Source organism: Podarcis erhardii (genome assembly GCF_964252035.2).
Source record: "Podarcis erhardii genome assembly, chromosome: 4".
NCBI lineage: Eukaryota > Metazoa > Chordata > Lepidosauria > Squamata > Lacertidae > Podarcis > Podarcis erhardii.
In genome coordinates this window covers 10,349,757-10,358,052 of record NC_138508.1, presented here as the reverse complement: position 1 = coordinate 10,358,052, position 8,296 = coordinate 10,349,757, and positions in this window count along the sequence as shown.

Below are 8,296 nucleotides of genomic sequence, written 5' to 3'. Positions count from 1 at the left end.
CCTATGCCTGACATACACACAGAGAAACTACATAGAACAGGTGACTGACAATTTTTTGCAACTTATGCCAAGTGGGATGTCGGCTTTCAGCCTTGACATGAGCCAAGGAGCTATTTGGATGTGATTTGGTAGGCAAATTAAGTTTAAGCAGCTGGAGCACATTAGTCAATTGGTTTTTGCATCATACATACATTTTGATATATTTTTTTAGACACTGCGTAACAAAATAGGCCACTGAAGAAGGCAGAGCAGCTTACGTGTTTGGTTTTTAAGCGATCTAGAAAATTGGATCGATGGATGTTAAGAACATATTAAGCAGGCATTTTAGGTGTCTAAGGAATAGGACTAAATATAGGCACATTTCATGCACCATACAGAGGTTTTCTTTTTATACAGTTTATTGCATAGTTCTTCACATGTTGTGGATATATTATTGTATGTAGAGTTTACTGATTTATGTTGATGTATCAATGTTTTATATTTGGAGTGTAGTTTCTTGCATTTTTGTATATTCCTGTCTTTTCTGCTATAAAGGTTCAACTCAATTTTTATTTAATAAATTTTCTTAAGACCTCTATGGGCATCACAAGCATTAGATTTTGTGTGTATTTGTATATAGACCTCTACTTTTACTTACCCAGAATTTGTTCAACAGGTGCAAGAAAAGGCACCTTAAAACTCATGAAGGCACACCTCAAAAAGAACGAGCGAGAGGGGAAAGAACGAACAACGGAGTCCTTAATTAAATCAAAAATCCTTTAATAATTATTAGCTAGAAAGTCATAATTAATGCTGAAAGGGTAAATTGATTAAATACGTCATTTAAATCTGAAAAAGCCACTTTTATTGCAAAATAGCATTATATATTATAAGCTTATTTGTTGAGAAATGAGTCCCATAGAAAGATTTCAATATAGTATATCAAAATGCTTGCAGAGTATTCATCACAATGGCTTTTATATACAGTTTTCTGCTGTTTTGTGATACAACCACAGTTAAGTTCGTCTGTAAAGGAAAACGTTTCTTTACAAAATAATCCCACAGGTCCAGAACAACAGCGAAAACAACAAAAAAGGTTGAAAAAACCAAGTTTGGTCACTTGACATAAGATATTCACCACATCCCTTTCGACAGCCCGGTTCCATTTCCATTTTAAACAATAATAATAAGCGACATCTTAAAATCAGTGCATTAAAAAGTGTGTCCAATAATCAAACATTCATTTGACACGGTAAGAAGCAATACTCGTTTTAGAGGGTTTCGGAAACATGGAGGTCTGAGATGCCAATCTGACGGGCATGATCCGCTGCTACAGCAGCAGCGCCGGAAACTGAGAGGGGGCTTCTGGGTAAAGGAGTAAAACCAGAAAAATATGGACCGCCCCACTCATCACGCCCTGGGAAATCTGGATGCTGGTTCTTTAACGTGGAAGCAAAGCAGTACTTTGCACATGGAAAAGCGTTAATGGCACAGAGGGATAAGCAGCAATAAATACAGAAATAGAGAGGTAGGGTGGGGAGCGTTTTTCATTCTGAGAATCACCTTCCTTTCCAGACCTTCTGGGGTCCAAAGTGGGCAGAGCACTGTCCAAGCAGGCTAGTTTCTACACATGGCTCACCCAACTCTCTCTTGGCCAAGGAGCGCGAGAGGCATTAGTCCCAAGAGTTCAAGGACATATTTCAGCCAGGCAAAAGCACCCACGGGTGGGGAAGAGCAGGGCAGGATTAAGAGCACAGTGGATGCTCAGGTTGCGAATGTGATCCGTGCGGGATGCACATCTGCAACCTGCAGCGTCGCGTCTGCGCATGCGCAAAGCGCGATTTAGCACTTCTGCGCATGTGCGACCACCGAACCCCGGAAGTAACCCGTTCTGCTACTTCCGGGTTTTGGCAGTCCGCAACCCAAGAAAACGCAACCTGAAGCGTCTGTAATCCGAGGTATGACTGTACGGCCTGGGGAAAAATCAGAGAGCCAGGTACAGAGGACCGGCTCCCCAAAACCCAAGGATCCCCACTCCTGGCGCAATGGGACAGATAAAGAGGCAGAGATTCCAAGGAGCAGAGTCGGAGGTGTGGAAAGGAAAGTTGAGCAGAGGAAGCAAAGCTCAGGAACCAGGGGTTTGCTCAGCAAAATTGGGAGAGAAGGCAGTTTAGGTGAGCCTGCACTGAACCCCCTCAGCCTTCAAGTGAGAAGGTTGCATAGCTGAAACGGTTCTCCGGGGATAAATTAATTCTCCACACAGAAGCCTGGAGTGGTGCAGAGCAGAAGCAGTTTTGCTACCTCACCTAAAGAACATTTGCGGAAGGTTTCTGCATTTTGCATGTGTCTGATATGTGCACCACATATCGCTGTGAATATTCATGGCACCCTTTGAACCCAAACTGCCTCCCCCTGCTCCCTTCCACCGCCCCACTTTCAGCTTCCGCTAAGAAGAGTCACTGGCAAATATTTTACCGCCGTTGCCAGAATAAATTTCAGCCCAAACCGCCTGGTTTGTGAAGACTGCATTCCTGCTTCTCCCCCGAGCAGAATGGGAAGACAGTTCGCTAAGGAGCACATACAGTTGTGCAAACTTCTCAGAAGGAGAAGTTTATTTAATACTGTTGGGTATTCAAATACCAACATTGTCCCAATCTTCAATTGCTAGCTGTACGTTCAGCCGCTCATCAGATCAGATGCTCAGATTCAGTATATGGCGGTATCCCATGTTCCTTCCTCAATCCGTCAGATGATCCACATTGTCATTATGACGGAGAAAAGGCAATTTATTTATTTTTTTTAAAAAAAGGGCAGAATACAATCTGTGCGCCTCTCTGGGATGCCAAAAAATACCCCTGCAGCAGCATCTACTGTCATTGCCAAATCAAACATTTAACCACAAACAAGTCTTGAGATATGGGGAACGTTCCTCTTGATTTTTTTTTAATGACTAGACTGGGCAGCTAATCCAGGTTGGCAAATAAAAATGCAAAGTTCACCGTCCCACTTTCCTCCAGGTAAAACTATTTCAACGGTTTGTGGCACTGAAAGAAGTTCTGCAAGTTCCCGCTGTTGGGTTCACCTGGGGAGAAGATTCAGATCCTTCACAGGTGAGACCGTAACAGCTAGAGAGAGAGCAGAACTAGATTGTTTCAAGGCAGGCACCCCCAAACTTGGCCCTCTAGCTGTTTTGGAACTACAGTTCCCATCATCCCTGACCACTGGTCCTGTTAGCCAGTGATGGGAGTTGCAGTCCCAAAACTGCTGGAGGGCTGAGTTTGGGGATGGCCAAGTTAGGGGCAAAGACCTTGCTCCTTGTGGATGTGAGTTGTTTTCCCCCATTATGGGTCCAGCCCCAGCCTTTGGCTCCATATTGGATATAGTCTTAAGATACATTCCAGCTAGGGTGGAGATTACAGCTCATCACCTCCTGGCTGCAGGCCACAGGGAGTGATTTCTTTTTTAAAAAACGGGCCCTCTGGTTGGGGAGATACAATCGTAGTAAATACAAGCTTTAACTTCTGGGCTCCACATTTTAGCTGGCAGCATCTCAGGGGCAAAGTGCACATGGCGTTTACAGGCTTCCTAATATTGTGCGTCTCTTTCTTGTTGCAGCAAACAGTGTGTGGCAGGGGAGAGCATCAACAAGACTCAGAATAAGGCTTTAACTCCCCACCCCAAAAAAGCACAGTTTCAACACACAAAGAGCAGGAGGGGCAGATTTTCTAGGGACACCACACATAATTCCGCTTTTATTTTATCCATGCCATTTATATTCCTTCTGGGCGAAGGCAGCCCCGGTTTCCCCCTACAAGCTCCAAAGCATTCACACACAACTTTCAGTATTGCACAGGTTCAGTAAAGCCAAGAAGGGAGTTCAGAGGCACACAGTCTTTAGCAGGGGTAGCCAACATGGAGCCCACGTAGACACGGATCCCCAACCGTTGCAGCAGTGTTAGGAGTCAAGCGTCACCCGGAATGCTCCATGTTGGCTACCTCCGGTCTGAAAATATTACATTCTTTTCTTCCAGCGGCGCTTTTTAGAATACATTTGGACCAAGCATTGCTCTTTTCGACTACATAAAGTGAAGAAGATGCCCTAGCCGCCCCAGATTTTGCTACAGGAGATGCAAACAGGTGTGCTAAGACGACTCACTTTAAACAGGCCCCTTTCCTTAGCTAGCAGAGCTCCGCTGCGGCCCTTGCAAATTTTACACCCCTAAAAGGCTTACTTTAAGAGGCATTTGCCCCCAGCCAGAAGTTAAAAGTTCTTTGCCAAGTCCGTACTTCTACTGAAGGGAGACGTGCCGCCAGTCTCAATGATGCGTTTGGGACGCATGGCGGTACAGAAAAAAAAAAATCTGCCTTAGAAACTTTGATTGAACAGCTTCCAAAGTGCTAAGGTGGTTACCAGTCCAAATCGGAGCCCCGTATAGTAGCTGTGCTAGGGGTTTAGCTTGGAAGACTTCTAGAGCTGATTGTATATGTTTGCCACCCTTTGTATGGAAAAAAATCAGAATAAGGGCCGCTAACTGACTGCTGATTCAGGACTTTAAATTGTGCTTTTACATCAAATTTCCTTTTCTGCGTATATTGTAATGTTTTACTGTTGCTATGGCCATTGGCTAATGCGAATAAAGTTTTATTTTATTTATTTATTTGCCCCCAGCCACGCTGGTGGGCTCTGAGCACATCTCCTGAAAGAGGATTGGCCCCAACAGCAACTCCCATAAAACCAGGAATATTTCTTTGATGGGCTTTTTAAAAAATAAAATTGGGAGCAGCTGAATCCAGTCACTCCAATCACATCCAAATGGGGAGATGAGGCACAGCACCACTTCCTGCCCTCCAACGAAGGTTGGCTGGGAAGGAGGCAGGGCCATGCAATAGCTCCGGGTGTTTTTATTTCTTGATGGCACAAGTTTGCCCACGGCACCTGCCCGCTCCAGGGCATCTCCACAGAAACAGCACCTGGGATGTCTTGCTCTGGTATAAAAAGCGTTAACAGCCACGGCCCGTTGTGGTGGGAGGTGGGCAAGTCATGGAATTTCTCTGCAGAGAGCTCTGAATGGCACCCATACAACTCTCCCTCTGTGATGGGCTTTGCCCTCCCTGCGTGGGCAAAACATTGGGCGCTCTCAATGCAGCTGAGCCAACCTTGCTTCTCTGCACAGCAAAGAGCGAGAGACACGCTGGGTTTTCTTATTGTTTATAGCGTAACCGCTTATCACGCTGCTACAAAAGAGCTCCGAATCAGGAGCCCGCGATTTCGCCTCGCTCTCAGGAACATGCCAAACACGAGTAAGGTTGAGAGGGAAACCGCAGGACGAAGAAGTCCGGATGGACAGGCACAACAGCCCCTTGGGTCTTCCCATCCCATATGGAAAAGCAAGAGGAGGCTGGGGTGGGCAGCCGCACGGCAGAAAAATGCGACTTGGCAGACTCTTCACTTTCTTCATTCACCCACTATTTGGTGCGGAATTGGTAATCCTAAAGTAAGCTGCAAGCCTTCATGATCTTGGCTATAATTATTACTACTATTTGTGATTTCCTAGATACCTAGAAATGCGGGGAAACAGCATAGGCCAGGCATGGGCAAACTCGGCCCTCCAGATGTTTTAGGACTACAATTCCCATCATCCCTGACCACTGGTCCTGTTAGCTAGGGATGATGGGAGTTGTGGTCCCAAAACATCTGGAGGGCCGAGTTTGCCCATGCTTGGCATAGGCAGTGTTTGCAAAATGTGCTTTTGGGGGTGGGTGGGAGTAGCATGGTCAATTGGGTGGATTTGTAGAGGGTTAGGGTTAGGGTTATTCAAAAGGGTTCAATTCCTAGCATCTCCAGGTAGGACTGGGGAAAAAGATCTTGCCTGAATCCTAGAAAGCAGCTGCCAGTCAGTGTAGACAATACTGAACTAGATAGGGATCCTGCAATCTAGGCTCAGCACAAGGCAGGTTCCTAAGCCCCTACAAGCAATGTGCTGGGACAGGGTGGGAGAGGGGTTTTGGGGCTGATAGGGTTTGGGCTCGAGAGAGGCAAATGCTATTGGCTACCGACAGCCTGGAGACTTGAGCCTCGCGAGGCCACATTGCACATCACTGATCTGTAACCGAATACAGGGATGAGGTACCAAACACGATACACAGGCTGGCCAATTCACATAAGAGCCAAAAGAAAACCAGAGGGAAGTCAACCATGAGCAGTGTTGGAAACTCAGGTGCATAAGCTAGGTGCCAAATGGCTGCTTAAACCAGTCGCCAAAACGGAATGCCTAGTTGCCATTTTGGGGGCCAGGCGGCTCAAAATAAACGTATTTTTTGTTTCCTGAAATTTGTTCTGATTCTGCAGATATAAAATAGCGGGCAGGATTCTACAGGGTGTGAAAACAGTCCAGATCCAAGGATCCCCAGGCACGCGCCTTCAGATGGGGGAGATGTTAGGCGCCATCCTGGCACGCGGGCATCTGAACTTGGTCACTAGAGGCCAATAAAGGTAAAAGGTAAAGGGACCCCTGACCATTAGGTCCAGTCATGGCCGACTCTGGGGTTGCGGCACTCATCTCGCTTTACTGGCCGAGGGAGCCAGCGTACAGCTTCCAGGTCATGTGGCCAGCATGACGAAGCCGCTTCTGGCGAACCAGAGCAGCACACGGAAACGCCATTTACCTTCCTGCCGGAGCGGTACCTATTTATCTACTTGCACTTTGACGTGCTTTTGAACTGCTAGGTTGGTAGGAGCAGGGACCGAGCAACAGGAGCTCACCCCGTCGTGGGGATTCAAACCGCCGACCTTCTGATCGGCAAGTCCTAGGCTCTGTGGTTTAACCCACAGCGCCACCCGCATCCTGACAGCCAGGTGCCTGGCAAATTCCAAACACAAAGCAATGCCCTTCCTCAGACTTCACATAGGGAAAATGATCTTGTGAATGCAGTCCTTTTCAGCAGAGTAGGGTTGGGCAACCTTTTTGGCCCCTGACCCCCATTTCCCACTCCCCCACCCCAGGCCAACGCTGTCAGTCAGCTGGGACCATGCACCTGTCAATCATCTGATGTTATAACGGCATCAGGTGTTTGACAGGTGGTTGTAGCGTCTGCCTGTCAGCCAGCTTGCAGGGTTGAGGGGGAGATAGCAATGAACGGCTTATGCATGGGAAGTTCAATCTAAGAAGCAGTGACCCCTAATCTCAACCGCTTGGGAACTCTTATTGCATGAGCGCAAGGTGTGGGTGGAAAAATGCACTTTTGTGATTCTTCCCCTTTTAAGCGACTGGAAAACTCAGGAAGGCAGCAAATATTCCAAACGAAGAGAAGCAAAAGCAGAGCAAAAAAATTGCATGAGTGTTTGTTCTGGGCGTCTTGGTTATGAATAGTCTGTGCCTTTTTGCTTAAGGGATGTGGAGGTTTCGGGTACCGGTGCCATTCAGGAGCTTCTTAAACAAACTGAGCTGCCTCGTTAGCTTAAGAGAGGCTGCTGACTTTCGCCAAAGGACCCAGGAGCTCAAAGCATGCGGGGAACAAAAGCAATGCAACAAAACCACATTTCCTTCACCATCTGGCAGAATCTGACAGAAGCCGAACAGCCCAATTCTTAGCTCCTCACAGTGTAAAAAGCACCCAAGGCAAAATTCCTGCTCAACATTCAGGGGTGCCTACCAAACTGCAAAACACATGCACACCCCATCAGTTTTCAGGTAGCATAACTGTAGAATTAGGCATATGTCTCGTTTTAAGAACCTCTGATGCAATAGTCAAGAAAAGGGCAGATGGCCAATTGACACTTTTCTTTTCTTCGTTTTAGGAAGGCACAATCCTAACTTTCATATTACGTTTTTATTCTGCCCATCCTCCAAGGAGATCAGGGTGGCATACCCAATATTCTCAAAACAACCCTGTGAGGTAGGTTAGGCTGAGAGATAAAAGACTCAAAAGATGTCACGTGTGCATCTGAACAGTTGTGCATGGATTTTGTACTCCGGAAGGCAGGCAGGAATGAATTAAATTTGTTTGGGAACGAGAACCGGCGATTGTTTACCTCCAGGTAACTATTCAGGACTGCAATGAAAGTCCAGCTTCACAGTTCACATCTCCAACCGGTCGGAGGGTGAGAGCTAAGGCAGGTTTGTTCCTTTGGCCTACAATTATCCCATGGAGAGGGAGTGGTTTTCGAAGGGGTGGTTCTCCTACTCTGGTTCAAAACATTTTGCAGCTGCACAGTGATCAGAGAAATGTGTCCCAGCATCCTCTACTGTTCCACAAGGGATCCTGGGCCACACCTCTCTAGCTAATACTGTTTTATTGGTTCTGCAAGTAACCACTG